General features: G+C 44.7%; 1 protein-coding gene across 2 annotated transcripts in view; it reads left to right on the top strand.

The window, feature by feature from the left end:
• Positions 1–25,793, top strand: part of GYS2 (glycogen synthase 2) — a 589,778-nt gene that overhangs the window by 40,462 nt on the left and 523,523 nt on the right. The window lies entirely within an intron of this gene.

Here is a 25,793-nt window from a genome sequence, read left to right as displayed (position 1 = left end):
AAAGCACGAATATTTGCGAAATCTAAAAAAAATACTTTTGAAATACCATGCATTGTTGCCGGCATTTTAAACAGTCCCCGAATGTTACTTTAGGTTCATCTTCATGTGTTCAATTATGTAAAATATATTTTATGTGTATGTATGTAGGAAACTGACTTGCATAAGATACATCCGGCTACCAAGTAACAAAGCACTGTTCACCAAGGGGTTTTACAGTGGGCACTGCAGAAGCAGCAGTGCAGTGAGAGGGGTACAGTTACAAGGGCAGAGGTTTACAGTGGGCACTGCAGAAGCAGCAGTGCAGTGAGACCAGGTACAGCTTCAAGGGCAGAGATATACAGTGGGCACTGCAGAAGCAGCAGTGCAGTGAAAGCAGGGTACAGCTTCAAGGGCAGAGATTTACAGTGGGCACTGCAGAAGCAGCAGTGCAGTGAGAGCGGGGTACAGCTTCAAGGGCAGAGGTTTACAGTGGGCACTGCAGAAGCACCAGTGCAGTGAGAGCGGGGTACAGCTTCAAGGGCAGAGGTTTACAGTGGGCACTGCAGAAGCAGCAGTGCAGTGAGAGGGGTACAGCTTCAAGGGCAGAGGTTTACAGTGGGCACTGCAGATGCAGCAGTGCAGTGAGACCGTGGTACAGCTTCAAGGGCAGAGGTTTACAGTGGGCACTACAAAAGCAGCAGTGAAGTGAGAGGGGTACAGCTTCAAGGGCCGAGGTTTACAGTGGGCATTGCAGATGCAGCAGTGCAGTGAGACCGCGGTACAGCTTCAAGGGCAGGGGTTTACAGTGGGCACTGCAGAAGCAGCAGTGCAGTGAGAGTGGGTACAGCTTCAAGGGCAGAGGTTTACCGTGGACACTGCAGAAGCAGCAGTGCAGTGAGAGCGGGTACAGCTTCAAGGGCAGAAGTTTACAGTGGGCACTGCAGAAGCAGCAGTGCAGTGAGAGCGGGTACAGCTTCAAGGGCCGGGACACTTTCAGCAGCGCCTGCAAGTTGTCTGCTTTCCTTCTGCAACAAGCAAAAATGTGCAGGCAGGGACATGGCTTTCTTATTGGGCCCATAACAAAGGTGAAATTTGAGCGGTCATCAGGCCTCCTTTTGTTCGAATCTCTTGGCTGGAAGCAGCCAGAAGCCTCACACCTGATGCAAATGAAGCGGGTTGGAAACAAAGGCTCACACCTTGTTAGCACTTCACACATACTTAACCCTTCTACTGCGCCTGCGTTTTTGTGGAAGTGCGGCACTTCCGCAAAACGGGCGGGGCCGCGTCGGCCATTAGCCGATGGCAGCACCAGCGAGGTAGCGTCATGGAAGGGGTTAAGAGAGGCAGCTTTTCACTTTGTTCAGTCCCTGTTTAGGAGATATGCATGCACTATCGGATGTGTTGGTCTTTCCGAGTATTTACAAGAAAACAAAACAAATTACATTTATATAGCGTTTATTTTCCCTGAGGAGGCTTTGGCATAAGTACCACTATTGTTTCTTGTATAGCCCTACTCATTCCAATGCAGGGTGTCAGAGCGCTTTACATCAACATGTGCATATTACATGTACAGAAAATTATATATATGTAAATTAATGCACAGGATGTGTTACATAAAACTGGGGGATTGCAAGGTGTAGAAGTCACATATCATCTTCCATAGCTCACTGCGCTATTATCCTCGTAATGCGCTCAAACGTACACATGACTTGCTAAACATGTAAGTGAGGGCTTTAGATCTGATTTACTTTCTGCAAAGTCATGGCTTATGATGCCACTTTCTACGATGTCAATTCCTGTGATTCCATGTGTGATGTCATGTGCACCGTGATGTCATGCGTGATGTTGCGCACAGTGATGTCGCATGCCATGATGTCACTAGCATGCTGCCTAACTAGGTTAGGCCCCCCAATTCTGTTTTTTAGGACTTGTGCCCTGCTATTGCGATTTAATGCTCCCATTTACCACTTGATTCGACCAGGGCAGGAATGGAAAGAGTAAGTAGGGGAGGGAGGGGGGAGGGCATGCTGCCCCTTGCCAGAAAGGGCGACCTGGAAGGGCCGTGAAACATACAACCTGGCTGCTGTAGAAGCAGAAGCCTAAAGTGATTACCTCCCCTGTTTTGTCCGCCAGTAAAAGTGTGTCCTACGTTTCCACCGGGCCGATCATGATCTGCACGGGTATGTGGCTCCCTCTGATGGTACTGCATTGAGAAATGTAGTAGTTATGGCACTGTTATAGGTGAAAGTGTGTGTTTATTGCTGGTGAACTGTGTGTGAGAACGAATAGGTGAATTAATGAGGCTGCGGGGATACATGAATGACAACGAGAATGAAGGTGTGTATGCAAATCAATGGGTGCGAAGGTTAATCGATAACCGGCTGATGGCAGAAATGTGCACAGCAGCTTTCATGGGATGAGGAGTGGGGATGGGTGATTGATGAGTGAATGACTACATGAATTATTATACATGGATGATGGATAGCTGAGTGAATTAGAGCCATAATGATTTGATTAATCAACTAATGTATTAATGTATGGGTGTGTGTGGCTGGACTGATGAATGAATGACTTAGTAAGCAACTGGATATGTCAGTGAGGTGGTAGGGGCAAGACAGATGGGTGCATGAATAAGAATGAACATATATATATGAATAGTTGAATAAAAGATAGTTTAAACATGGATTGTTGAACAAAGGATGCTTTTACACAATTAATGCTACCAGTGACATCAAGGCGTAAATAGGTTCAAGTTCAGTAATTTGTATAGCGCACTACTCACCCAGAGGGTTTCAAGGCGCTTGAGTGAGGGTGGGTGCATTCATTTATCGAATAGCCAGGTTTTTAGCTGTTTTCTGAAGGAGAGGTGGTTCTGTGTGAGGCGGAGGTGAGTGGGGAGAGAATTCCAGGTTTTGGCCGCTAAATAGGAGAAAGATCTTCCTCCCATGGTGGATCTATTGATGCGCGGGATAGTGGCGAGAGCTTGATTGGATGAGCGTAGTTGGCGGGTGGACAGTCGTTTGCTAAGGCATTCGGGTCCTAGGTCGTAGAGGGCCTTGTGTGCATGGGTTAGGAGACGGAACGTTACTCTTTTGTTGATGGGAAGCCAGTGGAGATCTTTCAGGTGATCGGAAATGTGAGCTTGACGGGGGATGTCCAGTATGAGTCTGGCTGAGGCGTTTTGGATGCGTTGGAGTTTTTTCTGTAGTTTGGCTGTGGTTCCGGCGTAGAGGGTGTTTCCATAGTCTAGTCGGCTAGTAACTAGTGCGTGGGTGACTGTCTTTCTTGTATCGGTGGGGATCCAGCGGAAGATTTTTTTGAGCATGCGTAGAATGTTGAAGCAAGATGATGAAACGGCGTTGACTTGTTTGGTCATCGATAGGGAGGAGTCTAGGATGAAGCCCAGGTTACGTGCGTGATCTGAGGGTATGGGTGCTGTGCCCAGAGCCAGTGGCCACCATGAGTTGTCCCATGCAGAGGGGGATGATCCTAAGATGAGGACTTCCGTTTTGTCCGAGTTAAGTTTTAAGCGACTGTTCTTCATCCATTCGGCTACTTCTTTCATTCCTTCGTGTAGATTGGTTTTGGCGGTGTAAGGGTCTTTGGTGAGGGAGAGGATCAGCTGGGTGTCGTCAGCGTAGGAGATGATGTTGAGGTTGTGTTGTCGCGCGATGGATGCGAGGGGACTCATGTACACGTTGAAGAGGGTGGGACTGAGTGATGATCCTTGCGGTACGCCGCAGATGACTTCGGTTGCCTCTGATTTAAATGGGGGGAGGCGGACTCTCTGGGTTCTTCCGGCGAGGAACGAGATGATCCAGTCTAACGCTTTTCCTTGTGTTCCGACGTTGCTGAGGCGTTGTATGAGGGTTTTATGACAGACTGTGTCGAATGCGGCGGAGAGGTCAAGTAGGATGAGGGCAATTGTTTCTCCGTTGTCCAGTAGTGTTCGGATGTCATCTGTAGCAGCGATGAGGGCGGTTTCGGTGCTGTGTTTGGCTCGGAAGCCGGATTGTGAGGGGTCAAGTGAATTGTTGGATTCAAGGAAGGTGGCTAGCTGACTATTGACGGCTTTCTCGATGACTTTGGCCGGGAAGGGGAGGAGTGAGATGGGGTGGTAGTTCTTAAGTTCGGATGGTTCCGCTGTGGGTTTCTTCAGAAGGGCGGTGAGTTCGGCATGTTTCCAGCTTTCTGGGAAGGTAGAGGAGTTGAAGGAGCAGTTGATGACGTCGCGAAGATGGGGTGCGATGATGGAGTCTGCTTTGTTGAAAATGTGGTGGGGACATGGGTCGGTTGGCGATCCTGAGTGGATGGAGTTCATCAGGCGGATGGTGTCTTCAGTCGAGATTGGGTTCCAGGTGCAGAGGTTATGAGAGTGCTGTTTTGGTTCGGAGGTGGGTGGAATGGGTTGTTCTTTGGACAGGTTTCCAAAGCTGTTATGAATGTCGGCGATTTTGTTGAGGAAGAAAGAGGATAGAGAGTCGCAGAGGTCTTGTGAGGGGGTGATGTCGTTGGTGCCGGCGGTGGGGTTGGTAAATTCTTTGACGATGTTGAATAATTCTTTACTGTTGTGGGTGTTGTTGTCGAGTCGATCCTGGAATGCTGATTTCTTGGTGGATCGGATCAATTGGTGGTGTTTGCGGGTGGCGTCCTTGAAGGTGGTCAGGTTGTTAGTGGTTGGGTTTTTTCTCCAGGTTTTCTCGAGGGTACGACATAACTTCTTAGACTTCTTAAGGTCATCGTTGAACCAGGGGGCCTTTTTGCTACCTTGTTTGGTGTGGTGGTTTTTCAAGGGCGCTAATTTGTCAGCGCTGTGGGTGATCCATTGTGTGAGTTTGGTGGCAGCTTGGTTTGGGTCCGATGATGTGTCGGGGGGGGGGTTTTGGTTAAGCGATGTGAAGAGTTGGTCGGTGGTGATTTTGTTCCAGTTTCTTCGAGGAATTGGTAGTGGTGGGATGTGGGTCGTGGTCTTTTTGTAGCTGAAGTGAACGCAGCTGTGGTCCGTCCAATGGAGAGCTGTGGTGTGATCGAAGGAGATGTGTTTGCTGGAGGTGAAGATAGGGTCGAGCGTGTGTCCGGCTAAGTGGGTGGGGGTGTCAACAAGTTGTTTGAGTCCGGGATTGGCCAGGTTGTCCAGAAGGGTGGTGGTGTTGATGTCATTAGTCTTTTCCAAGTGGAAGTTGAGGTCTCCCAGTAGAATGTAGTTCTCGGAGGAGAGGGCATGTGGGCTGATGAAGTCAGTGATGTCTTCAATAAATTGTGTGCGGGTTCCTGGTGGTCTGTAGATGAGGGTGCCTCTAAGTGTGGTCCTGGGGTCGGTGTGGATCTGGAAGTGAAGGTGTTCGGCGGTCGCGAGTTTATCGTCGGAACTGGTCATGATTCGGATGGTGTTCTTGTGGACGATGGCGATGCCTCCTCCTGTTTGGTTGGAGCGGTCTTTTCGGATGATCTTGTAAGCGTTCGGGATGGCTATGGCGATGTCGGGCACTGATGATGCGTTCATCCATGTTTTTGTAAGGAAGGCGACGTCCGGTGATGTGGTGTCGAGTAGGTCCCAGAGTTCAGTGGCGTGTTTGTGGACCGAGCGGGTGTTCAGCAGGATGCACTTCAGGTGGTTAGGGTCGGAGCCGTGTTTGGAGGAGGAGGATTTGGTGTGGGTCCTGATGCAGGCAAACTTGCATGAGTGGCATGCGAATGGTCCATGGGTGTGTCCTGGGGTAGTTACGCAGCATTGTGGGGCGCGTCCGGTGTTAAGGGCAAGGAGAGTTGCGGCGTCATACATTAAGCGAGTGGAGAGGGTATGGCGAGGACCAGGGGCTCTGGCGCTGGGCGCGGTCCAGGCGCGGACGGGGGTAGACGGGCTTACCTTTGGCGCACCTTCGGCGTGCATGGGGCGCGACCGCTGCGCGTGGCCACTGCGCGGGAAAGCATCTGTCATATATGGATGGTGGAGGGGGCGGGGGCGAGGGAGGAGCAGCTGGGAGGCGTTAGCGGGGCGGGGAGGCTGGCCACGAGGCACAACAAACAAGATGGCAGCGAAAACAAACCTGAAGCAGGACGAGATTAGGGCACACAGATGAATGGCGCTATGGGCGGAGGTACCAGCACAATCAGTCAGTAATACTTATTTCAAACTCTAGCAATGCGAGTGCCTGAAATTACATGCGAGCACAGTCTGAGTCAAAGCGGACAATAGCAGGCACAGGAACTTAGCGTATAATGTTTACAAGCGCTATCACTAATTATAGAGCTAAACAGTCGGAGCTACGATACCCAAGCAGCAATATGTGGAAAGGCAAGCAGTTAGACCCAAGCGCTGCGAAGTCCAGGCAGAGAGCGTGGGGGAGCGACCTCTTCACACGGAGTCAAAGAGGTAACATTGGGGTACTCAGTGGCAGATGTTTTTGGGTTTTTTTGGGGGCGGGGGGGTTTAAAGCGCTAACTAGACCCGGAGGTATCAAAGCGCTTTACATGAGCACCAGTTAAGTTACATAAGGACACACATTCATTTTGTTTTTGTTAGGCACAGGGAGATTAAATGATTAAATGATTTGCCCTTAATCACAGAATGTTGAGCGTCTCTGCCAAGACTCGAACCTCGGTTCCCCAGCTCTGAGGTTGACCACCCTAGCCGCTTGGCCACATTCTCCACCCATTATTTATTTATTTATTTATTTTTGACATTTGTACAGTGCACTGTTGCCCGTAGGTGTCCTGGCGCTCTGTAAAACTCTATAGGCACAAACCGTGGAATAATTAATCAGTGAACAGCCAGGTCTTAAGACCTCTCCTAAAGGCCATAAAGTCTTTCATCTTTCTAAGAGCCAGGGGCAGGGCATTCCAGGCCTTGGCTGCTCCCAGCACAAAGCTTCTACCTCCCCAGCGCGCTTTCCTGATGCGGGGTACAACAATCAGCCCTGCATCAGCGGATCTAAGGTGCCTTGTCGGATGATACCAACGAAAATACTGCCGGAGGAAGGATGGCCCTAGGCCTCGCAAGTCCTTAAATACCAGGCACAGTGCTTTAAACGAGATCCGCTTTCGCACTGGGAGCCAGTGAAGTTTAACTAGCTCCTGGGAAATGTAAGCGTACTTAGGAATGCCCGTAATGAGCCGTGCTGCAGCATTTTGCAAAACCTGCATTTTGTTCAATATGCCCTGTTGGGCATTAAGAAACAGGCATAAGTGGTGGGGCAAACAAATCAGCCATTTTGACCTACTGAAAGGCACCGAGACATTGAGAATGCCTTTAGTGTCAATGCCAAGGCTCTCAATCATGGTTCTTTACAAACAGTGTTTATAATGGACCACGAATGAGAGCTATGGAGTGCAGACTGACAGCAGTGCGTGTTTCTCACAGTGCCTATCAGTGGGTCATAACAATAAAAATGAAATATGTACTTACCCAGTGGCTTGCCTCCTCCTGTACTTCTCTCCTCAGTGTTCTTCAGTCCGGTGGGGAGCACGTGGGTTTAGAGCCAACACCCTTAACCACTCCAGACACTGCTCTCATGTTGCTGATAATGTTAAGCAGCATTCAAGGCCGGACTGGCCATAGCGGGCACCGGGCAATCCCCCGGTGGGGTGCACGGGTGGGGGCTGGTTTTGGGCCCCTAGGGGCTGTTTTTGTTACAGGGCCGTTTTCTCAGCATAGCTGCAAAATCGGCGCTGTACCAAAATCGTCCGAAAACCGGCCCTGGCAAAGAGATCGGTGGCAGATCCAACCCCCCTAGTGGGGCCGAGCACTTTGCCAGGGCCGGTTGTGGTTTCCAGTCCGGCCCTGGCAGCATGAGAGAAGCATCAGGATTGGTTAGAGTGTTTTGGCTCAGTGCTTCCTCATGCTCTGGACTACTGGGCCAGTGCCTGCTCCACTCAGCTGTGTAAGACAGCTCTGGTTGGAGAGGTTTGAAGTGTGCATGTCTGGCTGGCCATCACAAGGCATCCGTCCAAAGTGACATGTGCATTTTTAATTGAAGTGCCAACCACTCTTCCCTCTGCTGCCTCTTAGCGGCAATGGCCCGCCCCATCCTGACACCCGGCTTGGGTGTAGTGAAAAATAATCTATACTACTATTATAAAGAGAGAACACAAACCTTTGAGCCAGGTAAACTCGGGAACCACAGCGCCAATCCACACACCCGATACATCGTTGAAAATGTCAGGGTGTGCAGATGGACATAGGCTATATAAAATAAAAATTAAACGTAAATTTAAAAATGTAACTTAAAAAAAAAGTAGTCCCCTGGAAGTAGCGCCGGCCGCTACGTAGCGCTGGCTGCGACGTAGCGCTGGCCGCGACCTGCCGGATGTTGAGGGGAAGCAGCGGACATGAGCGGCGGTGAAGTCTGGAGCACCGAGTCAGGTACGGCAAAGGGACACGTAAAATGTCGGGGCGGGAGGTGCCTCCGGGACACGGACAATGTCGGGGTGGGCGGGGGGGGTCGGGGCGGGCGGGGGCCTGGGCAGGCGGTTGGCCCTGAAGCCTCATTGCCCCCGGACAACGGCGGGCTGCTAGTATGGTAATAAATGAACTTTATTAACTTTTTTCGGTTTTCGATGTTGCAGCATTTTAATAAGTGGGGCAATAAGTGTGGCAATGCTCCTCCATGCTAATTGAGGAGCCGTGGCAGGAGGTACTGATGGTAAAATTCAAATACCTGTATTAACATCAGAGTGCTTATGCACAGTTGATGGTATGGAAAGCAGCCTGGAGACAAGACACTGGTGATTTGGGCGTGTAGGGCGAGGCAGATGTGGAAGAAGTGTAGATTTAACAGCAGTTTGAGCATGAAAGAAGCTTTCTACAGAGAGCAAGACAGGAGCCAAAGCAGAGGGCTGCTTACAAGGAGAAAGTTCCTTACCTTTACCCATTATGCAGATGTTTCTTTGAGTGCTCCTAGATCAAGAAGCCTGAATGAGGACTATATAGTTAAGGTCTAGGCCTGGAATTGCAAAGTACAAGCACAACACAATAAATATCCCATAAACAGTTTCTAAAAATAGAGAACATTATAACTAGAAAACTGGCCCAAAATGATTAAAATCTAAGAAAGGACACTGGAGATTCAAGTGTTAGGGCAAATAAAGCCACAAAAAGTATCACTGTAATCACAAGTCACTTTTTGTGGTTGACTGGTAAGTAGGCGGGATTTCGGGCTGACTGAGAAGGATCCTATGTCAGGTACCTCAAGCAGGTTGCCCCCGGTCTTGAAATCTTCCAGTGGCACAAGGCTGAAGGCTATATCCTGCAAATTCCTCTTGAAGCTGGATTGCTGTTGGACAATATCCCAATGTAACCATTAGTTTTGGCAGAGACTGGGAGAATTGAAAAGTTCTCCTTCGGGCAGATACTTTTCACACCTTTATTCCTTTTCAGGATTTATTCCTTTGGACTAAAGTCTCTTTTTTGGAGCTCAAAATACTTCAGAGGGCAAGCCTGAAGCTGCATGCAATGAAATCCTCTCGAAACGGGACACTTTTGCTGGGCAGGCCTTCTGAAGCTCTGGAGGTCCTGGAAGTCCAAATGTTTTCCACGCCCCAGTTTTTCAGACTTTCTGGAGCAGTTCCTCTTGGTCACTTCTAAGACTTCCAGGACCGTAGTCATAGAAGTTAGGGAGCAGGATTCACTAAAATAGGGGCCACCAGAAGAGTCAAGCCCATGTCCCTCTGCTACTGGTCAGGTGGTCAATCCAGGAAAAGGGACTCTTGCAACCAGTTGTGTCCCTGGAACCACACAGGAGGTCAGCCAACTGACTCTTAGAGCTCACTTCTTAGTTCTCTCTATCCTGGGTAAAAATCGGAGCTGGTCCTGCTTTTCATGTCTTAACACTGACCACACACAGCAGTTCAAACCCTCTTCTGTTCTTCTGCAAGTCCAGAAAGTGTTATGATGAACTGGGGGTGAGGGGCCACTTTTAAAACATTTACTAGCCAAAGTGTGGGGTGGCTCCTGGCCACTCCCTAACCAATGAGAAGCATTTCCCAATGACCACACCTTCTTTGCTTTTGTACACATCCTTTTTGACGTACTGCAAACTATCTCACAGTACACTATTCTAAGTGGAATCCAACATAGCAGAACCCTTCTGTCCCTACAGGTGGCTTGTAGCCCAGCCAAGGGTGTTTCTAGAGTAATGAACAGCCCCTTCTTCCTCAAACATACCACACTGGATCTGGGACCAGCTCCCCAGCCCACTGGGATGATGCAACAGTATGACTTGGGACCAAAAGGCCTCTATTCCTCAGTTCCCACTTTACACTTTACTATTACTGGGTAGGCATCCCCCTGGTCCCATTCAAGTTAATTAACTTCCTAAAGTCTCTCTAACTACCCTTCCTCAGAGTGGATACATCAAATTCCTCTCTCCCAGGCCTTCCTACCAAAAAACCTTAAGTCATTGTTTGTACTTGGGAGCAGTTTTCACACCTTGTTAAGGGGAAAGCAATGATGGGGGCCAACTGCTGATGTGCTAATATTAATTAGTGTAACTTTTTTTAAGTCACTTTCCCTATCAACATTGAATTACATTTTAATAGATATTAAAAACAGTGGTTTAATCATTTCTGTAGCTTGCCCCAAACCTGAGTATGTGGGGGCTAGTCATTGTAGGACCATGTCAATATGAAATTCGTACTTGCACTACCTTTAAATACTATGCAGCATCCTTCCTTGTGGGCTAATAGTGCAAACAGCAGGAAGAAAGTCTTTCTTCACTATCTGCCATAACCATATTTTGGGAATAACGACTGACACTCCGCTTCTGTGGCCATGAAGAAATCTCCACACTGTGGGACTTTCAACTATTATATAAAAGAACACTTTATATAGAGGTATATAGACTAATGCTGGCACCAGTATACTGGCAAATGTTGGATTGTGCTTCAATTTTGATGATCGCACCGCTGATGATTTCTCTCTTCTGCAGAGATACTTGTGCCCCTCAGTGACAAACACTTTATTTTTCAACCAGATACTACATACCACATATTATTTATATTACTCCAAGAAGAGCCCAACATATAACTGTTCCTTATACGTTTTTGTTTTCTTTATAGTTGTTCAACCTCGGTTTTCTATGTATCATATTGAAAGAAATCATATTTCTTTTCCAATTGATCTCTCAGGGGTGGGCCACATTTCACTAAGTCACTAAATTCGATGTATCATTGTTTTTAAATAGGTTACTCAGTTCCGTGTACCGAGGCGACCCTCTATTAAGACAAGTTCGAAATGCGTTGACACATACCCCAAGGGTAAATCGCTTGTTTTCGCTTTCTGTATTATGAGAGACTATCCTTTTCTGAAGAAGTTGAACATTTAAAATATTTTGACTCCTAACTTGATCCATGAACAGCATTTCTCAGTATCAATTGTTGTTACAATCTAGGTGATATTTACATTGCCCAGATTGATTCACTGGTGATGAGTCACATGAACAATACATTTGGACCAAACCAAAGGTTTTCTATGTGTGGGTCTGATGTTGTATTAATGAATACTTTATGTAAAATAATAGCAGAAAGAAGAAATTGATTTGTACATTAATCAAGCAATAGATTTTTTCTTTAGCCTTTCCTTTTCACAAAGCTTCCACAGTTTCCATGTAAGGTTTCCCTCATGGTTTTCTTTACTGTGGTTCAACCTCCTGTGTGTAAAGGACCTTCTCCCCCTCCCCTCCCCATGGGTTTTCTTTAGAACCCATGGACTGCAGCATTTATCGTGCCATTTACTAGAGTGACCAGGAAAATATGGTTTCACTCCTACCACTGTAACCTGATTGCTGCAGTTTAAACCTGTAGCAGGACCTGTTAAAATAACCCTTTTTGACAGATAAAACCCTCCCTTTTAAATATTAGTAAGTTAATCCTATGTAGGCCTTGTAACCCACGATGTAGGGTGTATGGTATTTAATAATGGGACATGTAGAACATAAATGTAACTATGTTGCTTTAGTGACAAGGTCCTAAGAGATATATAACTCTGGTAGGCATAGGCATCTATGTAAAAAATCTGCATACAGATTAAAATACTAATACTGTATCTTAGTAATAGGATCGGCTAGAAAATCATTTAAATAGCTATTTTTAAATTTATCAAAATCCAATTTAATGGTGAAATCAGATTTTTAATACATATTATAGAAAAGTAACGTTTAGAAAGTTACCTTTGCCTGGGCTGAAGTTCCTGGATGCTAATTTGCATTAACTATTTAGCAACTGCTAACCTGTGGTTAGCCTGAATGAGGTGTGAATGAGGTCGAAAAGTCCTTCCAGAAGCTACACAATTGGTCTCTGTAATTTGCAGGTCAAACTGAGTGGTAGGTATGCATCCTTTGAGCTCCGCAAAAGGATTAGGCATGCCATCTGTTGGCACCAAAATATCAAATCCTGCCTGACAGGTCTGTTTGAGCAACACGAAAGAGAGCAAACAGGATGCCAGGACAATTCCTTAAGTATTTTCTATTTAGTGCTGAGGACTGTGCTTTTGTCTTACCGACCTCTGTCTCCTGGTATGTTGTGGGTACATGGCCTGCTTCAAATTGGATTTAGCGTTTGTTTTGGGAGGAAACTGGTGATTTCTATAGTTCACTCCCCTACACACCTCGAGCCTTCAGAGGCCCAGTTTAATGTGGCTGAAGTCTTTGACCATCTTTGCATTGCTCTAGTACATAAAGGACTAGACCTGCTCTCCCTTGTGATCATGACAAAGAAGCGGAATCCACGTTCCAGTTGGCTGACCTTCTGTTTGGCTACAAACACACAGCAGGCTGAAAGAGGCCTTCTCCTGGAAATTCCCAGCTGATCAATGGCAGCTGGAACTTGGACTGGAATTTGCTTGTGGCCTCTGCCTGACACCCTGATAGTGTTTAAGTGCTTCAACTCCTCCCACCTGCAAGGTCCTGGGGGCCTTAGACGTGTACTCCTGGGTAGGCGTGGGCAAAGTTCACAGAGTTTGCTCCACAAAGTGACAAAAAACGCCGCCTTGCTACATGGAGTTCCACAAGTGGCAGAGTGCATTAGGTTGCGCCCTTTTTTTCATGCCAGGTTTTTGTCCCACACTGTAAAATAAGTGTGAACAGCACCATGCGCAGCGCAAGAGGGTGCTGCTCATTTCTGCCACTCGAGTAGAAGCTCTACTTGAGCAGCAGCTTCCTCAACACAAACGGAAGGTTTCTTAACATGAGCGGCAGCAACCATTAGCAACCGCTCACATTGAAAAATTTCGACGGGAGGTGTAATTTTCCTTGCTCGCCATCTTAACGTCAGAGTTCTTTGGAACTCCATGTGGTCCGCGGAGTGTGGAGTGAGAAACACTCCTCAAACTCTGCGAATGGAGTGGAGTTCACTGCCCAGGCCTACTTCTGTGTTGTTTGAGCATTAAAAGAAGTTTGGAAACGGTTGAATTTCTTTTGCTCCCGAGCTCCAGAACCTTAAGGGAACCTACCGCAAAATGTATCTGATGGGCAGATCTACTGTGTCATATTGAATTTCAGGTTTGTCCCGCTGGATATTCCCACACCTCCGAAAGAACAAAAAAATCCCTATCAGTGTTGGGATTTAGAAACTTTTTCTATCAAAACATTAAAAGATTCAGAGCTTCAGTGGGACCAACCATCTTTGTGCATCTAACGTTTGGAGCCACGGAGGCAGCTACAGTTTCAGCTTTGTCCCGTCCAAAATGTTCCTTTTTGGATTGCAGCTTAGAAACATTTTGTCTTTCAGACTTTTACCTGGACTAATCCACTTGATGTATCTGACCTGGGCTCCATTTCGGTCAGCCATTATCAAGCTTAGCTCTCAGTCTACCATGACCATCAAGTACCATTGGCACTTTGCACTTTTTACCACTATGTTTGTTTAAATCTTTAAAAAGTCATATCTTTGGATCCCCTTGGTGGATTTCTATTGTTTTGGTGTTATTTTGCTTACAAAATTGTTTTTCATTTTTATAAACTGGTGTGGGATTTTTAATGTGTTGTATCTTTGGCTTTTTATCTGTTTTGGTACTACTAAATGCTTTACAAATTTTCTCTAAGTTAAGCCTGTCTACTCTGTGCCACACTACCAGAGGATGACCTCGGGTTTAAATTACATAAACATTTGACTGGACCTAACAGGTTTATGAGTTTAATATTTGTGGTGGATTATCATCTGCACCAATTAACAATTCACTTTCTCAAACTCATCACATCATAGTTGCTAATGGGGTGATATGAGACACCTCAGAGCATCTCGCAAACTGTGCTTCTATAGACATAGGAATCAGAAATAATCTCTTCAGGAAAATACTTCCTCAACATATGCAACTGTTCATCAGTCACAGTTTGTTTGCTGCTGCTTGTGAACTTCAATGGTTACATGAAATGAAGCCATAGCTTACTAAATATCACTTCTGTTTCAGGCCAAATAAAATAATTGATGGAAAACTATGAAGAATACAGAGTCACACTACCCTGCTGCTGCTTGCGGACTTTAGTTGTCCTTTAAAATATATCCATACCCATGGAAATATTACACCTGTTACACATAAGCGAGAAATGCTATTGTTTTCGAATCTGACATTCAGTACAACTAGAAAGTTGGAACTTTAGTGGACACTGAAAAAGAAAAGTGGCTCAACAGGAATGCTCCGCTACATGCCCAATCTTGGTGCTTAACTAGTGCTCATACTGGGTCCATTAACTGATTTATCCTCTGATCATTTGAATTGGTTTGAGGCCTATACAGATACAGGACAAGTTGTCCCTTCAGTCAGAATCAATTCTCCTAATGTCACTAAACAGTTAAGCAAAGTAAGTTTTGCAAATTTCTCGTTTTTGAGATCACTAATTCCATCTGCAATATTTCTTTTTAATGGCTATTTAGTCCAGGTGATGCCCCTTGGGCACATCAACACAAGGATCACAACGGCAACTTTGTCAAGGTCCCTTCAAATGACAGTCTCCTCCTTGTATACAACAGATTCCTCTGGTAGTGTGCACCACACATTCCATATGTTCTGGTCCCACATCCCCACAAGTGTAGCACTGCCCTCCTGAAGTATGGCACCAGTAGTTATACTGTAGTGTTCCTTTGAAATTGTGGGTGGTTCAAAGGGTTTCTTTTTGAACCACAGATGTATCACCTAAATTTCAGTCCTGTCTGCCATGAGGCCCTGGGATGTAAATCTCAATCTTTAGTAGGGACATGATCTGGCTACCAGAGACCAAGCGTCAAACTCTATCCCCAATATATCTCCCCAAGTTCTCAAATAGTAGAGGTCTGTCATTCCAGGTGCATGCCCACTGTTTATGGCTGTCTCTTGGAAATGCACAGATGTGCTTCCCCAGCCGCCAGTGTGCACTGGAGAGAAATGCCCACTTCCTAGAAGTTCAAGACAAATCTAACTTTACCACAAGGGAGGATTTGTCATTGTGAATGCAATGAAACATTATGAGGTTGCTCCACTGTAAGTCACCACTGCAGCATAAAGTAATCTCAGCCATTCACCCATGTTAACCTTTGGGGAGTGTACACCTCATAGGTGGTGAAAACACAGATGGGCTTCTTCACTACCTTGGTTGGAACACCAATGTGTACATGCCCTGCCTTTCACCTTCCACTTGCTCCACTCTCCCTCCTCCCCCCAGGGCTATCCCTAGGGGTGCTCTAGTGTTAATGAAATTCACCATCAGCATTGGCCAATGATTTGGAATGCCAATCTGATCATAAGTGAAAATGAGCACACACAGGCCTGCAATGGCAGGCTTGAGACATGTTTGAAAGGCTATTCATGTGTTTGGCACAATCAGTGCTGCAGCCCACTAGTGGCCAGTGCAGTACCTGCCCTAGGTATGCGGTATACCTTTTTACAGGGTTCTCACAGGCGCAGCACATACACCAATCAGGTATGCACCAATTTCTGACATGGGTAGAGTCCCAAGGCCATAAAAAGTGAATCAGCAAAAACCACAAGGAAAAGTAAAACAGTTTACGGAACTACTACCTCCAGAGTATCAGGTCTAAAAGTGAACAACAAAAGTCACTAAATAAACCTCAGATAGCTTGACACAAAAGCAGTCAGGTTTAATTTAGAGGCAATGTGTAAAGTATTTATGCAGCACTCAAACCGTAATACATTGAAGCTACAACGCAAGAAAAATCCCAGACTAATTCAGAAAAATATAGTAAAATGTAATAAATGAAAGGACACCAAAACATCAAAAATCCAATAAGTAGAACAAAACTTATGGCTTTTTTAAGTTCTAGGTGAAAATAATGCCAAAAAGCACAAACCTCAGCTGAAATGAAATGAAATGAAAAATTATATTTATATAGCGCGTACATACCCGGAGGCCTCGCAGCGCTTCGATTGATTACTGTGGCGAGGGTATGGGTAGTTAACACGCTTTAACAAACAGGTGGGTTTTCAACGCTTTCCTAAAAGCCATCCGGTTGTTGATCTCCCGGGGATTCGGCGGGAGGGAGTTCCACATCTTCGCCGCCATATGTGAGAAAGCCCTGCCTCCCCAGCGAGCTTTATTGATTTTAGTAGTGGTGGCTAGATGCAAGACGCTGGAACGAGGGTTCTTGATGGAGTGTAAGGTACAACCAAAGGGAGCAAAATGGCTGGGCCTGTTTGGTGGAAGGCTTTGTGCACAATGCACATGGCCTTGAAGTGTGTTCTAGCAGCTATTGGAAGCCAATGGAGTTCTTTTAGGGCCTTCCTTGCTGACTGCCAACGAGGGATGTTAAACAAAAGTCGGGAAGTGCAGTTCTGTGTGACTTGGAGTCTGTTGATCACTGCTGCCGGAGCTCCTAGGTATAACGCGTTTCCATAATCCAGGCGGGAGAGTATCAAGGCCTGAACCATGATTCTCCTCGCCTGGAAAGGAAGCAGTGGGAGTATCTTCCGGAGCATTCTCAATAGTCAATAGCTGAGGGGTATCTGGTCTCACTGGACTTGGTTAAAGTCGCAAGTTTGGGCCAACTGTGATTCAGAGCAAGTTGAATACAGGGGCCAGGTTCATCCTGATAAAAAGGTTACATTCTATGAGCCCACGCAAGGAGCTTCAGCTGGAGCTTTACATTGGCAGGGGCCACAAGGAGATCATTGTCAGTGGGAGGAGCAGGTCATCACTGGAGCTTTGCATTGGCGGGAGACACAAGCTGTTGCTCTTTGGGGTGAAGAGCAGGTCACTATCAGAATTGTATGTTGGCAGGAGACATGGTGATTGCTGACATTCCGAGGAACCAGCTCCCAGTCGTGAAGAAGCCCCAAATCTTTGGATTTTCACCTGGAATTACGTTTTAAGACAGGAGGAGTACACATTGATGCCAGCCTAGGGTCCTGGACCTGGAAGCACCTCTTGGGGTTCTAGACTCACTCCAGCAGAGGCCAGCAAAAGGGTTCGGGCATGTCCAGTTGATGCTGGTCAGCTAGGCAGTTGCTGAGAGGGCCTATGAAAGCTTAATGTGTTCCTGTAGCTCAAACAGGAGGTTGGCCAACTGACCCTTGGAGTCACTTCTGGCAGTCCTGGGTTCAAGGCAAGCAGGTCCAATCTTCCTTCTTAAGGCAGCAGGCACTCCTTCTTCTGAATCTTCCACAGGTCCAGGAATATTCTGATGAGAGATTTTGACAATGCCACATGTATACCCATTGCCAGCCCTTTGTATACCCCAATCTGGTCAGTTCAACCCCATTCCCTGGGTTTGGCTCTAAACTGTCTAGGGAGACAAATGCATGTATGTCTAGTTGTGAACTGCTCTTCATATTTGCAGTCAGGAAGGAGGTAGGCACATCTCTAAGGCTACCCTTTGAAGCTTAGGAAGGACCAAGTACAACCACCAGGCAGGAGAGAAATACCCTGCCCCACACCCAAGGCCCTTTTGTTCCCACCACTGAATACCAATGTAAGAAATGGGGTTATTATTTGAGAGGGGGGAGACCACCACTGAAGTAATAAGCACAATCCTTGTCAGGATGAAGCACAAAAGTCACTACATAAACCCATGCTTAACCCTTCGGTAGCTTGGCACAAAAGCATTCAGGCTTAACCTAGAGGCACTGTGTGAAGTATTTATATAGCAGTCAAATAGCAATAAATTGAACCCATAATGTTAGAAAAATCCCAGATCAATTAAAAAAAGAAGTGCATTTTAATAAATTAAACAACAAAAATCTAATAAGTAGAACAGGAGATACGAATTGTTACACATCTCAATTGAAATTGCACCCAAAAGCAGAAAGTTCCAATCACAGTCACCTGGTTGCACTAGACAGGGTCAAAGTCAAAAGTTAGGGCTGACTGCGATGGAGCAGACGTCAGAGTAAGGACCCAGGTTTGTTACATTGTAGAGATTACCTTATAACATGGTCCAGTTTCACTCAAAGCACTTATCAACGAGTTCATCAGAGATTGGGCTGCAGGCTGGATCGCGAGAAGGACTCGACAGAGAGTCAACTTCCAGTTGGCTGTGAGGTCATTGTCAGCGTGAAGAGCTGGTTGATAATTGTATCTTCGCCTTGGCAAGCTGTTGTTGTCGATGTGTAGAGCTTCAGGTGGTAAAGTCTGGGAAGGTCATGTCAGCAGTCGGATGCAGGTCCCGCGGTGGTCTTGGTGAAGTCCACTCACATTTGCGAGGTGACTGGCAACCATTCTTTTGACGTGAAGAGCCCTGAATCCTGTTTTTTCACGTTTAGTCCAGTTCAAGCAGTTTTAGTGTTGGAGGAGTACACTGGCCAACAGTCCAGGACCTGGGGGCACCTCATGAATGTCGGACTCACTCCAACAGAGGCCAGCAGCAGGGTTCAAGCAGGTCAGGATTCTACTGATCATCTGAGCTGCTGCAGGGAAAGACCTATGGAAGCTTGTTGTGTCCTGTAATAGCAAACAGGAGGTCAGCCAACAGACCGTTGAGTCATTTCTGGGTTCCTGGGCAGTCCTTATTCAGAGTCTCCACACATGCGGGAGTATTCTGCTGAGAGGTCCTGAGTGTGCCACTTTTATACCCAGTTCCAGCCAGTGTGTGGGGGACACGCCTTTGTCTAACCCTAAACTGGTTCTGGTCAGTCATTCCCTTGTCCCTGGGTTTGGCTGCAATCTGTCTAGGGGAACAAAGAGCAAGTAGGTCCAGATGTGGGCTGCACTTACCAGTGACAGGGCAGGCATCTTCCGAAGTCAGGTGCTTAACAAAAATGAATGTGTCCATCTGTAACGCAACTGGTGCTCATGTGAAGCGCTCTGATACTTTCGGGTCAAGTTCGCCTATATACATTGTAAATGACAAAATGCCTTTTCATTTATGAAAACAAAAATAAAAGGCATTGTTATTTGCAATACCAATAGCTCAAATTCGCGTAAATGCGAGACCTATTGCGTTACAAATGCTTGTTAGATGAGTTAGTAGAAATGCTCCCTTTCAGCCCGTGCGGCAAATTAATTAAATAAACAAGCGCAGCCATAAAAGTGAAAGCGGACCGCGCTGCAAATAAAAAAATAAATAGGGCTTAATGACTGATGAAGGAGTCCGTGTAACGCCACAAGTAAAAGATCCAATCCTCATAGGAGGTACGAAATGGCGACAGGGTGGTAACAAGGAGAGACTAACAAGCCTCATTATCAATCGGAAGCCAGCATTTACCAAGGACAATGACACCAGGCAATCAAAAATATGGGCAGAGAGAAGGCAAGGCTTCGACAGCATGCTCGACGACTGCATGCCTCGCAGAGCGAGCAGCACATGCGCGCTGCCACTAGGCTCGACCTAAAAAATTTGTAACTTACTCTTATCAGTAAGGAAGGAAGTGAGGGACATATTGAATGAATGGTGCAAGACAAGGGTGACTGAACCAGTGAGCGCTAAACCGTGCTTTTCCCAGTCCCTGCAAGAAAAATGTGAGACCTAATGCTCTTCATTAATACATATCATTTAAATCAGAACACCACTGCCAGTCTACACTTTTATTAAGAAATATTCAGGAAACAGTAACGCAGGAGTGTTCACTAGTTAGATTTAGCAGCACTCAGATTAAATTACACAAATCCTCTAGTCACTAAACCACATTTGTGATTCCAGAGATGGCATACTAGTGGTTCTGCATGTCTTTCAGGATGAGGCGTGTCTGCAGTTTTTCAGTAAATAAACAAATTGCTTAACAGAATGGAGGCGCCACGATATTTTTATTTTTGCTTTCTCTGCTGAGGAGTACAATGTGATTTTCCGAAAACTGAGGGCTGTGATTTGATCATGACAAAAGAAGAGTGAAACATTTGTCAGCAGAGAAAAATGTGATACTTGATAGATTTACGTTTCTTTCAGTCTTGCTCAAGAAGACCATGTTGTCATGACAGGTACTAAGAAACTGTTTATTGTGGTCAACTGGTGTCGAGAAGTTCGCCAAGGGGAGTAAAATGTGTAAATCTACGCATAAGTTACTTACAGGGCAAGAGGAACCCCTGGCACTCATTCTGCTTCCATAAGGCACATGGCAAAAGATCCTGCAAATAAGTATCTCTACAGAATGCATTAACCTAAAGTCCGCTGCCACTTTTGCAGCAAATTGTTGAACTGAAGGTTGTAACTAATTGGGCCACTGAGTTCATATGTCAGAATTTTCTAAGACGTTTTCCTCAACCAGTTGGTCAATCAGTGAATTCCTAAGAAAAGGTGGCTGCACTATAGCAGCCATACACAAATTGACAGGTAGACCACCACCGCAGGCTAAAAAAAAGCTATTCAACTGGAGCGATTTGGTGGAGTGCCCATCAAGGAAGAAGTGCAGGCTAGATTGCAAGCTTACTGCACGACACCCCACTGCACAACAGAAAACCTTCTTTAATTAAAATTGGGGAACATGTGCTATTTCTGAATAATAATATAATTAGGGTAGGCTAAGGAGAGCTCCAAACTTCACAATTATCAAAAGAATCAGGCTATAATTTGAAAAAAGGTTAAACAGTAAAAATGTACAAGGAAGAGCTAGGGAGAAGTGTCAAAAGTGACACGTTGTGGAAGTCTAAAGGGGCCACTTAGATACAACTGTGGAGGATAGAGGGCAGGGAGGAAACAGATGCACCTGAGGAAAATTGGGGGGTGGGGGAGCACGTACACACAGAGAGAATTGGAGTGGGGGCACCGGTACACCTGGAAAAAACCTGGGGGGTAGAGGCGCACTGGTGCTCCTGGAGAAAAGTGGGGAGTGAAGGGCATGGGTATAGCTGGGAAAAACTGGTGGTGCAGTTCATGGGAGAGAAAAAGGAGGCAAAGGGAAGGAGGCATAGGGAAGAAGGCACAGGAGCATAGTAGAAAGAGATGGAAAGGTATATTCTGGGTGGGACAGAGACAGATGCAGACGGGAGAACATACAGAGAAACACATGGTAACCTCACCTCCTAGGTGCTTGCGGTTTGAGCTGGAGCTTTACCGGGCCTTTTGAGCTCTCCACGTTGGCAGAGGCAATGACTCTATCACAGGCAGCAGTGGTTCTTCCTCCCCTGTGCCATCATCCTCCTGAGAGACTCTACTAAGTAGTTGCACATCACCACCCGGCACCGTTGCCCGCTGCACTGAATGGGGCTGCACGAGATCCACCAAAGAGAGCGCATGCACCTCCCGGCTGCCTTCCGCTCCTCGCTCCGCCATCGGCCTTGAGGAACAGTCAGCACTGCCGTCGTAGAGCACTAGAGATCACTGCTAGCGCCATCCCACTATCCAGGGTTGGAGCTCTCCAGGAACCCGACCGAAGATCAACTTCCCAGGCGCGTTGCTGCACGTTCCTGCAAGTCGAGCTGTCACTACGTGCGCTCGTTTCTGCTGACAACAGACAAGTGCGTCTTGCCATGTTTTGTCCTGGCCGCCTCCATGCCAAGTTTAGGCATGTTGTCAATGTGTAGCCATTTCTACATAAATTATGCGGCTAAAACAGTGACGTTCTGCCTGACAATAACATGGCCTTTGCGTAGGGTGGAGCATGTTTTGTTTTGACATGTATGTTATCGTTCGTCTGAGGAGCGGTGTTACTTACAGTAATTTCTTATGTTTGCTATTTCTGCCTGATGTACGTCTTGGTTGGTGTGTATATTTGTTTTCCTTAATACACATGTGCAGCGCATGCTTTTTCTTAATCAGCTTTCAGAGGTATCTAAAAGTCTCCTGGACCAAAGTGACTCTAATGGAAACAGAATTCCAAGTTAAGCGCTAGAATAAGCGAAAATACTTATGTGCGGGAGTGCAAGAAGGCACGGACAACGGGAGTGCGGGGAAGAAAGCACCAAAAATATAGTGCTTTAAATAACACGTCTGTACAGTGTAACACACAAACTAAAGGGGCCAGTAGCCACGAAAGGATACAAATGACAACATGGCATAATAAGGCGGGACTAACAAGCCTCATTATCAATCAGAAGACAGAATTTATGAAGGACAAACACAAAAGCCAATGAAAAATATGGGCGGAGAGTGAGGGCAGCTTGTCTCCTAATACTGGACTACTGCATGTGTTCCAGCGGCCTATAGAAAATATATCATAAACAACGCTACCCAACTTCATAACCTATTAAACAAATTCTATACTAACTTATGGACCCATTTATAAATATGACATATTTGGGCCTACTGAATCAGGTGGTCAAATTAAACCATTGTACACCTTATTTACAAAATATATACAATTATATACATCTGCGGAAGGAATATTATTATTAGAATAAATCTTAACCATTTAAGCGACCACCATTGGCGATGTGATCTAGCTATTAGTAACCTACACTTCTGAATAACCAAGACCAGCTTGTTTGTCAAAAGTAAGATTTTATTTACTAAATTATGGTATTTCAAAATGTAAATTTATTATTGTAATTTTATTAGCATTAAAGTAAGCATGTTTGTAAAGCTTCATGAGAAAAATACATTTTAATAAGAAATTCAAAGTTTAAGTAAGAATTTAGCAGTTTAGCATTTCTAAAGCCTAAGTCCCTAGCTAAGCTAAATAAATGGAAATTAAAGTAAAGTTCTTTGAGGATTCTTACGTGCTCCACGCAAAGTCCAGCAGCACTTCACCCTCATCGGAAAGTCAGACAGCAGCAGCCAGCCCATCCCTAAGGGCATGACTTTTTATACCTTTCTATGCTAACTAAACTAAGTGAAGGAAAGTTTTCAAAGATCCTCGAAGTCCCATTGGCTGAGAGTGACAAGTGACATGTCACCCATTTTTCAAAAGTTCCATTAGGTCACGTTTCTTAAAGACCATTGTCCTTTTCCGAATGCAACCAGGAGCTTCCTTGGTTTGCAACAATTGTAAATCAATATTCTCACAGTGTTCATTTCGTTTCCGCGGGTGCCAAGTTAGAGCTGACAAAATTGTCCTTTATCACATATTCGACCTTGGCCACGTCCGACAGAATGATGACAACACATCAGTTTTTGCTTTGTGAATGCAGCTTTGACGAACACTTTTTTCAGAATGGGCTTCTCGTGACTTGTGCAGAAGTAAAATTCAGCTTTAGTAAACTCGAGCAAACTAGGCCCAAAAGCAGGCAACTTATGCTTTCTAGTAATAAACAAAAACAAGAAAAGTATTAATGTAAGAAATAATGTTGGTTCTGTATCCACCCTAGGTTTACTAATTAATTAACCCTCCCGATTAGTCTAATGTTACCTAGCAAATGCAAACAAATAAAGCAGCGTTTATATCTACCAGTCTTCATTAATCCATGAGACTTATGTGCACCTAAAATAGTAGAAATAACATCACATAGACAAGGAAAAGCAAAATAAGCACATGCTTCTTTAAGTTTGCTGCAGTTAGTAATGACAAAAACGAAAACGACAAATTATTTTATTATTTTGTACGAACAAAAGATGCAACATTTATGCACGTTTACACGTTTATGAGCACACAAGTTAGTCCCCCCATGTGTAAAATTTAATCTAGGTTGTATTAATACAATACATCACAAATCATTAATATTATTATTCATGTTATGGAAATGTGACTTTGCGAGTTTAAACAAAATGTTATTTTCTATCTCGCTCCATCAACTCCCTCATCTGGTGATTAACAAATCACCACACCAACACCCAAAATTTTGGTAATTTAGATTTCCGAGAAATTGATTCAAATTCATTTGTATCAGTAATCCTAAAAATCTGTTTCTGCATAATCTTTGGAATTAGCATAACGCTCTCTATGTAACTCCTGTAATTCAATCTCCCTTTCTTCTTCTTTTCTAAGTTTATAGATTCTTTTCTTTTCTTTCAACTGCTTCTTTCTCTTATGCAATAAACAACCTAATTTTGTCAAAATAAAAATGAATACTATTATAATCAAAGGTGCCAAAATCTTACCAAGAATTGAACTACCAATATCATGAAACCAATTTTTAATAGCTTGGAATCTTTTTGAAATTTTTCCTGTAAAATCATCTTCTTCTAAAGGAATTATCTCAGAATGCATTTGTGTAATGTTTTTAATGTACATCTCAATATTCTTACTTTCATCAGGTATGTATGTGCAACAATGTTGTACATGTAAAATGCCACAGACTCCTCCCTCCTTTGCTAGGAGTATGTCTAAAGCAAGACGATCTTGAATCACCATAGATCTGATTGCAACTACTTCAACATTCACTAATTGGAATCCATCAGCAGTATCTGTTGACAATCTGTCAACAATTGTGGACAATTTTCTAATTCTTCCCGCATTTAGGGTTATACCAACAAAAGGTATTACAGCTTGAAAAATATCTCCCAGAGCTTCTGTAAAAGTTTCTCTTTTGACTCTATTTACATAATTATGAATTTTAAACAATTCTTCTGAATCTCTATCAACATGAAACACTTTAGGAAAAACAATTCCCACATAACAAGTTCCATACCAATGGTCTGGAAGGTTGTAGTAGGCTTTGTCACCACAAACAAAATAAATCCCAGGGAAGATTGGATCTTTTCCACCTTTGAATCCCCAACCTCCCAAAATCTGATAAGTATCTTCACAGTTACTTGCACCTACAAAATAATTATCAAAAAGTGTATTATCTCTTCTAATGCAAAGCTTTCCACTAACTGGTTTATCTATGTGAATAGCAACATTTTCAAGCATTTTGCCATTTAATTTCTCATCCTCTTTTTGCCAGAATTTTGACTTAGTCTGCTTGACTAATTCATTTCTTTTGTAAATTGCTCTTCTCTCCTCAACCATATTCAAAAATTTATTTCCTTCAGCACTCAATTTGCATGTTAGATTATTCTTGTAAGCATACTCGTAAGTGAGTTCGTTAGTAACAAGGAAAAATTCTCTCATTTGTTTCGCTTTCTTGTGCTTATTTAAAGCACCATCAATCTTTATATTCGCAAAAATCTCGTCAAAATCTGAATAGTAATATTCTAAGCGTCCAGTTTGATAAAATAAGCTAGTTAACACACTACATGTTACACCATATGTGAGAGGAAGCATATTGTATGTCACTCCCTCCGAAACAGAAGCAGGTAACTTGACGCAGACATAGCAGTCTTTTGCATCCATTACCTTGACATATTCACTCAAAAGCTTTGTGAATGTATTACTTGAAAAATCACTAATAGATTTATCTTGATGAAAGTTAGGTTGATGATCAATAACTTTAGCAGATACACTATGTTTAGTTTGACTAACTAAAGCTTTGCTTGTCATGTTAACTTTGTGTAATTCTCTATTCATCTCTAATGGGATGATCACAGCTAAAACTAACCAGAGCAGAATTAAAATGAGCAGACACACCAGAGTCATCTTACAGCATCTCTTAAAAACAGAACACTTTGAAGTGCTCTCCTTAACATAAGGCATTTTGGTTAGT

This window comes from Lissotriton helveticus, chromosome 1_1 (genome assembly GCF_964261635.1).
Source record: "Lissotriton helveticus chromosome 1_1, aLisHel1.1, whole genome shotgun sequence".
NCBI lineage: Eukaryota > Metazoa > Chordata > Amphibia > Caudata > Salamandridae > Lissotriton > Lissotriton helveticus.
This window is presented reverse-complemented; position numbering and strand designations above follow the sequence as displayed.